This window comes from Pan troglodytes, chromosome 7 (assembly GCF_028858775.2).
Source record: "Pan troglodytes isolate AG18354 chromosome 7, NHGRI_mPanTro3-v2.0_pri, whole genome shotgun sequence".
In the NCBI taxonomy this organism is placed as follows: Eukaryota; Metazoa; Chordata; class Mammalia; order Primates; family Hominidae; genus Pan; species Pan troglodytes.
This window is the reverse complement of record NC_072405.2, coordinates 24,537,246-24,548,273: the sequence shown is the minus strand read 5'-3', so window position 1 is coordinate 24,548,273 and position 11,028 is coordinate 24,537,246.

Here is an 11,028-nt window from a genome sequence, read left to right as displayed (position 1 = left end):
AGGTCTTTTTCCATCCTTCCAACTTCCCTTTTTAAGCAGGTTTTCCAGGCAATTCTAAATGCCTCCCAAACAACTGCCACCTGGCCTGAGGGGAGGGCAGAAACAGGATGACCTTGGGAGATGGCCAGCTTAGATACCTGCACTGGGGAATTTGGGGTGGTTGGATTTAAAAGACATCGTCATCCTCTCTCTGGCCACTCTTAACACCTCCCCACTCATCTTCATTTTCCTCACCCAGTCCCCCCCATCCTACTGCTGGGGGAGGTACACTTCTGCTCTCCGGTATTTTCTTTTGGTTCAATAGGTTGCTAAATGGTTCCATAACTTTCTCACAAGACCATCTTTTAAAGTCCTTATGTTTCAAAGCTTGTGAACTTTATAAGGCTTGGGACACAGGAGGGGAGCCCCTGGTGACCGGGTCTGGAGGTGTCACTAACCTTAGCTAGATGCGGACTATAGTGACTGGGTTTTAGTCATCTTTTTACAGGCCCTGAAAAATATTAGTGGCTGAATGATTGCTAAATAAATTTTAATGAGATAAATTATGCTTTCTATTTTAATCATCATTAACAGAGAAGTTGTTTTATCCCCAGGGACACATAGATAGCAGATTCATAATTTCAGAGATGTGTAATAGTCACTTAAAAATTCACATGCTGCTCCCTCTGACTCATAGGTCTTGTACATTGCTGTTGTATTTTGGTCATGTTCTTCTTGTTTTTCGTTTTTATTTTCTTTTGTATATTTTTGCCAACAGGAGAGTTAATTGGCATTGCTCAAATGACTTCTCCACATTACCAAAGATGTCCTGGTACTTATGCAATATATATAGAGATAGGCTTGATACACTTAAAAATACTGCTCATTCTTAAACATGCAATTCCATAGATTGTTCGTAAAACCACTTGCTATCAAGGAATTCATTAATTTAGTCATTTTACAAATACTGAGCACCGGTTCTATGCTAACCACTGAATGTGGAGCAGTGAATAAAACACTGTTCTAATTGATGTCCATTCCCGACACCCTTACAATCCATTCTCCTCAGAACATCAAAGACGATATCTTAAAAACATAAATCAGAGAATATTATTCCCATGTTTAAACTCTCCAATGCCTTTCTAATACATTAATCTAGGCTCTTGGCCCATACCTTCTAGGCTCTTCCTGATCTCTTGTCTCTTTTTTTTTTTTTTTTTTTAAGACAGGGTCTCACTCTGTCACCCAGGCTGGAGTGCAGTGGAACCATCGTGGCTCACTGCAGCCTCTGCTTCCTGAGCTCAAGTGATCCTCCCACCTCAACCTCCCGAGTAGCTGGGACTAAAGGGGGTCACCACCATGCCCGGCTAATGTTTGTATTTTTTGTACAGATGGGGTCTGGCCATGTTTCCCAGGCTGGTCTCAAACTCCTGGGCTCAATTGAGCCTCCTGCCTTGGTGGTAACACACCTTATGTTCTGCATAGCAATCATATGTATATGAAAGTCTCTTAAAAATGATTTTGTATGAATGCCTTGTAGTCTCTTCTATGGATAACTTATTTGTAAGTTCAAACAAGGAAATCTGTGGCAGTGGTGTGGAGTTAAGCAAAAAATTGCATTTTCTGAATCAATAAATGTTGAGTTGATATTATCCCATTGAGATGAGATTAAGGACACCTTTTACCAAAAATATGCTATGACTCCACAGCCATAATTTCATGAAATGACTGTATTAGTCCATTTTCACACTGCTATAAAGAACTGCCCAAGATTGGGTAATTTATAAAGGAAAGAGGTTTAATTGACTCACAGTTGAGCATGGCTGGGGAGGCCTTGGGAAACTTACAATCATGGCGGAAAGCAAAGGGGAAGCAAAGCACCTTCTTCACAGGCGACAGGAAGTAGAATGAACCCAGGAGGAACTACCACACACTTATAAAACCATCAGACCTTGTGAGAACTCACTCAATATCACAATAACAGCATGGGGGAAACCACCCGTATGATTCAGTTACCTCCACCTGGTCTCTCCCTTGACATGTGGGAATTATGGAAATAAGCAATTCAAGGTGAGATTTTGGGTGGGGACACAGCCAAACCCTATCAATGACACTTTATATAGTTCAATGATTTCAACTTTGTTTTTCCCATTTCAGTTACTCTGAATATGGGGTTCCTTTTATCCTTTTAGTTGAGGTGTTTTGTTGTCTTTGACTTGAGCTAGTAAATGCTTGTTTCGTAATTACTTGAGGATGTGTGTGTGTGTGTGTGTGTGTCAATGGACATTTTAAAAAGTATTTAATGTGCAACTCAATGTGTATTTGAAATGCCATTATCTAACTTCAAAAATGCAGAGAAGCCTGCTGAAGATCTCTGGTATCCACTTAATGCTATCTGTTGTGGTTTATTAAGGAGATATATCCTGAGGGGAGGCAGTGGAAATACTCAAAGGCACATATGTGCTAAGATTGTAAAAGCGACAACAGTTTTACTAGTTTCCTCGGGAGGATATTACATTTTGGAGTTAGTTGCCCTTGGTTATGTACTTTTTTTCTTTATGTTTGTAATCTTCAGCTTATAGAACGCTATTTTTTTTCTCAAAATGCTTTGCCTATTTGTAAGGAATTAGTTACAGATAATCCATATCTTCCTATCTAATTGTGTTTGTAACCTTTTTTTCTTGGATAGTGGCCTTTATATTTTAGAGAATTGCATAAAAAGTAAAATAATATATCTAAAAAATCAAAATGTTTGGTAGATTATTTCTGAAAACTGATTATGCTTCAGAACTGGTGGAAAGTTTTGGGGGGGGTTCGTTTGCCTTTTAAAAAAAACTCTATGTACTTTAAAATTTCAAGGTAAATTTTTATATTGGCTGTATTAATATGCTAGGGCTGTCAAAATGAGGTACCACAATCTGAGTTACTTATATAACAAAAATTTATTGTCTCACAGTGCTACAGGCTAGAAGTCAAAAATCAAGATGTTGGCAGGGTTGTTTCCTTCTGAGAGCTGAGGGAAGGAAGGATCTGTTCCAGACCCTTCTCCTTGTCTTGTAGATAGGCGTCTTCTCTCTGTGTCTTCTCATCTCCCTACTATGTGTGTCTGTCTCCAAATTGTCCCTTTGTATAAAGATGCCAGTTATATCAGATTAGAGGTCACCCTACTAACCTCATTTAAACTTGCTAACCTCTGTAAAGACCCTATGTCCAAATAAGGTCACATTCTGAGTTACTAGGAGTTATGACAACTCAACCCACAACATTGGCTTATTACAAAATTCTAATTTTTCACATCAACTCTTTTTAAAAATGATTAACGTGTTCATGCTATTTTGAATATATTTCAAATTAATTCATGTTTTATTTCCTACGTAGTCTCAATATGGAAATAGGAACAAAATTCCTGCTTGACACACTGATTTTTCTCTATGGTCTTGTTTAGGAAGAAGGTTCTCTGAAATAAAAAGCTATCTGATGTGAGAAGATGAGTCAGGGAGACATTAAGTTGTCCTTTTCTTTGCTCAAGTAGTTTCACCTCATTGCCCTTTATCTCTTTCTGTAGGTATTTTATTTGTTTTCATATAATGTCTTTCCTAATTACATGAGTTATAAAAATTTATTTATTAACTAAATCTCATAAAAATTTTCTCATCAGTGAGAAAGTCAATGTGTGAAGATCTGACATCACATTCCTTTAAAAATCAGTTCACAGGGTTATGTTTTGTCTTCTTAATCACAGACCAAGAAAAGTTCTTCAGTTTATTAGAAGGCAGAGCCATCAGCTTTAGATCTGGCAATTGGGATTTACCTCAAGTCATCTTACACTCCTTTTCAGGTTTTAACTATTTTCCAGAAGAACCTAATGGAAACAATTCATTATATTGTTAATATTTTATGTATTATTTATATATCATATATTATATATTTGATATGTTTTATAAAATAACATATTACATATAATATATGTTATTATATATGTTATTTTAACATATATATGTTATTCTAATATGTAACTTTTTTTCTGGAAGGTTCATCCTCCATCAACATTTAACATTCAATTTGTGATTTAAAAGCATTATTTCAGTCTCTATATTTTGTCCATTTAGGAATCTTCTCTGCTTTCTTTTCTTAGTTTATTCTCTTACATTTCAATATTTTTAATAAAAATAAATTTTATTTACAAATATAAAGGATAATTACTGGTGAAAATTGATCCTACAAATAAAAGAAGAAAGAAGAAAGTTAAGATTTATTTTAAACCTACAATGCAAGGCAAATATTATAAGCATCTGGGTCAACATAATTTCAGATATTAGCTACATATCCATCTACCTGTATCTCTACCTACGTATCTACAAAAATCGTAATGTTTATGAACCCTCTTTTAAAGTAACAACTAGGCTTTTTTCACTAACTATATGTCAAGAAAATGTTACATGCCAATAAGTGTACACATACATACAACACATGTACATATACTTATATATTTTTAAGAATCCATAATATGTATACACACATATGTAAGGATATATATGAACACAGAGACATATATTGCCTTTTTAATGACTGGATATTTTATTTTTATTATGTTAACTAAAATATGTAATAATTATGTAATAATATATATAATAGAGTTTAATAATAAATCATCTCTATGCCCAAAACACTCCTAAAAAATAAATTACTATTTATAATGCCCCAAATTGGGAATCAACCAAAATGTTCTTCAGCAGGTGAATGGATAAACAAACTGTGGTCACTCATACAATGGAATATTATTTCGTGATAAAAACCAATGAGCTATCAAGTCACAAAAAGACATGGGGGAACTGTAAATGCATATTGCTAAGTAAGAAAAGCCAATCTGTCTACACACTGTATTATTTTAATTTTATGACATTCTAGAAAAGATAAAATTATGGAGAATATTTTAAAAATCAGGAGTCAGTAAGGGGTTGGAAGGAAAAGGGAGGGATAAATAAATGGAGCACAGATAATTTTTAGGGCAGTGAAATGTTTCTGTATAATATCATAATGATGGATGCATGTCATGGTACAGTGTGAAAACTCACACAAGGTACAGAATGAAACCTAATCTAAATTGTGAACTTTAATTTATAATAATGTATCAGTATTGGCTAATCATTTGTACCAAATGTACCACATAAGGCAGGATACTAACAATAGGGAGAAACTGGAATGGGAGGGTGCAGATAAGAGGCTTTAAAGGAACTCTGTACTTTCTGCTCAATATTCTGTAAATCTAAAACTGTTCTGAAAAATAATTTGTTTTGAGACAACTTCTCAGTCTTTTGCCCTGAATCCCTTCAGTTATCCCATCCTGTGCAATCAATACATGCCAGTACAGTTTTATGTCTATAAAATTTGATTTTGTGCTATACACAATTATATCCATTTTTTCATGATTTTTAGTTTTAATATTAGTAATACCTAACATTTATTAAATACTTATGTATGAGATATTGTTCTGGATAACTTTTAGTTATTAAACCATTTGATCCTCAAAACAACATTGCATGCAGCAAAAAAAAAAGTTGTTTTATTATCACCAATTTTCACATAAGGAAATAGAAAGAAGTGTAGATGTCATAAGAAGTTTATTCGTCCGGGTTACACTCGTTAGTTGAGATATGAACCACAGCAGTTGGGCTCTAAGGTCTATGTACTTCCCCTCCATTCTTTGGTGCCTAATATGGTGTGGTAGCAGAATTTTAGAAATTTGTCTCCACCTAAAATTACAAAAATATTTGTACATATTTTTTCTCTTGTCCTCACATCTTCCGTATTAAATTATTATTTGTAGTTTCTTAAATTTGTATATATTCTATTTCCACCTTATTTTGTCTTTATCTTTTGCTCTATAGAGAAAATCTTCCTCTATCCCATAATCTTTTTTTATTGAGTTAATTCTGTTTTTTACTCAAGACTCTCCCTTTTCCATAGCAGTGTGAGCTTAATGTCCCTATTATATGTTTCAGTGGCGAAAACTGCACACCTATGCCATAGGACACATAATGGTGGGATTTAATTTTCTTTTTTCCTAATGAGCATATATTCTCCTAATGCATATTTTAACTCTAAAATGTAAACTACTGAGGTCAGGATTATGCCTTACTTTTTGCGTCTACTGGGTCCAACAAAATTTCTGGGACGTAGTACTTGTTCAATAAATATGTGTTAGCAATGAATATGCCAGGGTTTACATTTCTATTTAAATAATTCTGCCTCTTTTTGACAAGTATTCTGGGTTTTCTTGTTATTTGGTCATTTATTATCCCTGCCTCAATCAGATAATACCACCTGTTTATATTAATTTTTCTTTGTAAGATAGCAACCACCAAACCATCAACATTCACTTAACTTCTTTTTTAGTTTAAATAAATGTGGCATGAAATATTATATAAAAATAATTAATCAAAGAGGGTTAAACAAACAAAAAAAATCAGACATAAACTTGTATTTAGTGGATGGTAAAAACTTACTGTTTTTAAAGAGGGAAAAAAATAAATTCCAAAAGCCCTGCTTTAAAGAGAATGCTGGGTTTCCTGTTCTTCTCTGGACTTTAAGATATGTCTCTTTTATCTCATTCCAAAAGTATGCACTCTGAATTTCCTAAAGAATATTGCAAATGATCTCTTCTTTAAGAAGGAAGATGAGAATCTTAATGGACACAGCTAGGTTGGTCTATTCATTCTGCTTGCCTTAGAATGCTAGGCCTTGAATTAATGAGTTGAGAGATCAGTTTGGACTGGTTTTAGTCAAACATGAAATCCTTAGGAAGCTAAATAAATTCTGAGCTGATTTGAGAGTCAATGACCCAGAGAAATTTTAGACCCTGTTTTCTTATGTAACATCCTTGCAATAGATGGATCGTTTAGCACGTAGTAGCGCCAGTTATGGGTAGAACTGAAGATCTTACTACGTTCATTTAGCATGGATAGAACCCAATCCTAGTACACTAATGACTTTGACTGTAATGGAAGCCAGACATTGGCAGAGAGAGCACAGCCAAGTCATGTACAAAAGGGACCAGGGGCATCACACACATCACCATTCACATTTGGGCCAATAAGAAAAAAATACTTAGATTGTAAGAGTTTTTTGTGCCCTAGCTCCAAGTGAGAGAACAGTGCCACCTCCTATGTTTTATTAATAGACCGCATTGCCTCATTGTAATACTATTTAACCATATAGTAGGATCCATTCTTATCAATTCAGTAAATTCATATTAAATATTTATTGCTTTAAAAATTTTTTCTTACTCTCTTTTCCTAAGTCTCAGCATTGATCCCTAAATCAATGCAGAATATATTCCAGCAGTGCTTCTCTGGACACTCAACCTAGGTTTTACTAGGTCATACCAGTATGCTGGCCTTATGGGAGAGAAAAAACCAAGGCATTAAATATCCCTGCCCATTAGATCTAGGAGTATTAAAGCTGCTTCCCTCAGTAAGTATAAAATGAAGGATTCCGTGACACAGCTCAACTCTCACCTGCAAAAGTTCTGTGGTCCAAAGTACTTTTTTTTTCTCCTGAAATAGTCCTAAAGTCTGGGACACCACTGGCTTTCTCCATAAGCTTCACTTCTACGTCTCTGTCGGATCTCTTTCTTTTCTCTTTTTGAGATGAAGTCTCGCTCTGTTGCCCAGGCTGGATTGCAGTGGCAAGATCTCGGCCTGCTGCAACCTCCTTCTCCCAGGTTCAAGCGATTCTCCTGTCTCAGCCTCCTGAGAAGCTGGGATTACAGGCATGTGCCACCATGCCTGGCTAATTTTTTTGTATTTTTAGTAGAGACGGGGTTTCATCCTGTTGGCCAGACTGGTCTCGAACTCCTCACCTCAAGTGACCCACGTGCCTCGGCCTCCCAAAGTGCTGGGATTACAGGCGTGAGCCATAACGCCCGCCCCAGATCTCTTTCAAGAGCCCTTCCTTCCCTTGCTAGTGGGCCCAGGTCTTTGACTCTTGGTTTCCCTCTGCAACTCATCCATCCAGATGGTTCCTTGGCACCATTGTCAAATCAATGTGGTCATGCACATTTCTGGATCTTCAGGGCACAATAATCCTGAAGTTTTTGTAACTCTTCCAAGGAGAGAGTTCTGGAAAACATGTCTATAATATGCAGACTGGGATGAAATTAAGTTAGTTTTCCTGATAGGAATCCATACAAGTCTTTAATGCTGGCTTTCTTTCCTGATCCTTTTTCCCCCAACATCAGACTTTTGTAAGGACTTATTATACCCAACAGCCGTGCTAAGCACTCTATAGGAAAGGTCTAATGAACTCCTTTGGAAACGCTATGTGACCAATTTGTTAATATTTCTGTTTTAAAGATGAGGAAACTGATGCTTATAAATAGGGTGTTTCTATTTTGTTTCAAATTCTTATTCAGACTTTAAGCTTAACCCTCAAGAGGTTAAGACTTTAAAATAAAAACTTTTTTTTCCAACAGGATGCTTCAAAATACCAAATTAGATGTGAAAAAATTTAAAAATATTATCGTCATAAGAGAATGATGGATCCTAGGGTATGTTTTATGATGGACTTGTTTTATTTCAGCTTCTGCCTCAGCAAATACATCTCAAATACAATGAACAAACTTGAAGGTGAATTAATAAAAGTTTACTTGATTAGTATGTAGGAGAAGGGATGGGTGTAATGATTTGCCTCAACGATACATATGTAGACAAAAAGAGAGGTAAGAGGTCTGAACTTATTGACTACTCTTGATGCTTAAATTCAACCAGTATTAATCCCAGTACCTACCATCTGTTCTTCTTCCAGTCAATGCCTATCAATTAGGAGAAACTGCAGATTCAGCCCAGGAGTATTTTCATCTTAGATATGGTTGCATGATGACCGGCAGAAAATGCTATGGAGTGAGGTAAAAAGATTATGATTCTCCTCTACTTACCAAGGTGTCCCACAGTGACAAACCCAGTGATCAGGAAACCCAGACTCCCTTACCATTAGCTCACTCCTTTGTTCAATTTTTTTTGACCATTTCATAGGCTGACAGGCATCAAAACATGGACTCCCATACATCGGGAAAGTAGCTGGATCTTCCTCCAGTGTTGTAAAGGCCACTGCGGCCAAAGTTTTCAATCAGAATTACTAAGATTGACCGAGGCAGGAGGCTTACTTAAGACCAGGAGTTTGAGGCCAGCTTGGGCAACATAGAAAGACCCTGTCTCTACTGAAAATATGAAAATTAATTACTAAGATCACAGTTCCTGGAAAACTTGTTCTCACTTGTCATTGAAAAGAAGTCCTTGTTATTTTAAATGCTTCTGTATCTTCTGTTGAATTTAGTGAGACTTGCCTTCTCATTTCTTCTACATTAATATAACCTAAAATAGTCCCTGATCTTGATTTTGAGTCAGTTGAAATTCAGCATTCTACAGGCAGGAAATGTGGATTGATTGTCTGACCTCATTTATTGTGAGAAACATACCGATTTGCTTAGATTTACTCATTTATTCTTAACATACACTATATTTTCTTAAAGCTAAAAAAATTATTGAACACCAATTTTGAGTCAGTTGAGAAAATAACGGAGAAAATCATGCTGCAAATTTCCATTTTAAGAAAAGCGTGAAGGAGAAAATCAGCATTCGTCTCCCCCCTCAGATCACTTCGTTCTTTCAGATCTGTTCTTTCAATCAGTGACTATTTGTTCTTAATGATAATGGGAAGGGAATGTGTGTAAAGTATACAATTCTATATAAGATTGTCATTTTCTATGAACATGAATTAATATTATATTGTTTACTTTTATTTGATTCTTCATATTTAGACCATCACACTAATGGTTTTCATGCAGAATCAATCAAACAGGCAATAGGCACTCTAGTCTAATAACTACATTTAGGTATACTTTGGTCTAAATAACATGTTTATGAAATTCTTAAGAGGTTTCTCTAGATTTTTTTTTAAGAAACTTTTAAAAACTTTAGAAGAACACATGAAAAAGGGAAGGGTACTATTAAAAAGGTTGAGGGTAGGATTGTGCAATTCTAGGATAAGGATTTTTTTTTTTTTTTTGAGACGGAGTCTTGCTCTGTTGCCCAGGCTAAAGTGCAGTGGTGTTATCCCAGCTCATTGCAACCCCCACCTCCTGGGTTCAAGTGATTCTCCTGCCTCAGCCTCTCAAGTAGCTGGGATTACAGGCACCTGCCACCACACCCCGCTAATTTTTGTATTTTTAGTAGAGATGGGATTTCACCATGTTGGCCAGGCTGTTCTTGAACTTCTGACCTCAGAAGTTCTTGAACTTCTGACCTCAGAAGTTCTTGAACTTCTGACCATCACCGAAGTGATCCACCCACCTTGGCCTCCCAAGTTGTTGGGATTATAGGCATCAGCCACCACAAACAGCCAGGACATTTTTAAAGAGGGGATTATTAGTGGGTCAAAGACCTGGTGTTAAAGAGCAGTTCTCAGCCACAACATTTGAAAACAGAACAAAGAATACACAGCATTAACAACTGCCTGCCCTCCCCACCATATCCCAGTTTCTCCCACTATCTGCTGAGTTGCTTGCGGGTTCCACGATAGTCTCTGCTTTAACCATCCATGCTTCTCCCTGCACTTCGGGCTGAAAATTCTCTTAAGACAATAAGCAGAGGCAAACCTGGGGCTCATCTTACAGGTTCCCTTCTCACTGTCTTGTGCTGCCTTGTGTCAGATGTTTGAAAAGCATTTTCTTTTTTTTTTTTAATTTTAAAATTTTTTTTTAATTTTTTTTTTTTTAAAGACGGAGTCTCGCTCTGTCACCTAGGCTGGGGTGCAGTGGTGTGATCTTGGCTCACTACAAGCTCTGCCTCCCGGGTTCATGCCATTCTCCTGCCTCAGCCTCCCAAGTAGCTGGAACTACAGGTGCCCCCCACCACGCCCAGCTAATTTTTTGTATTTTTAGTAGAGACAGCATTTCACTGTGTTAGCCAGGATGATCTCAATCTTCTGACCTTGTGATCTGCCCGCCTCAGCCTCCCAAAGTGCTGGGATTACAGGCGTGAGCCACCACAC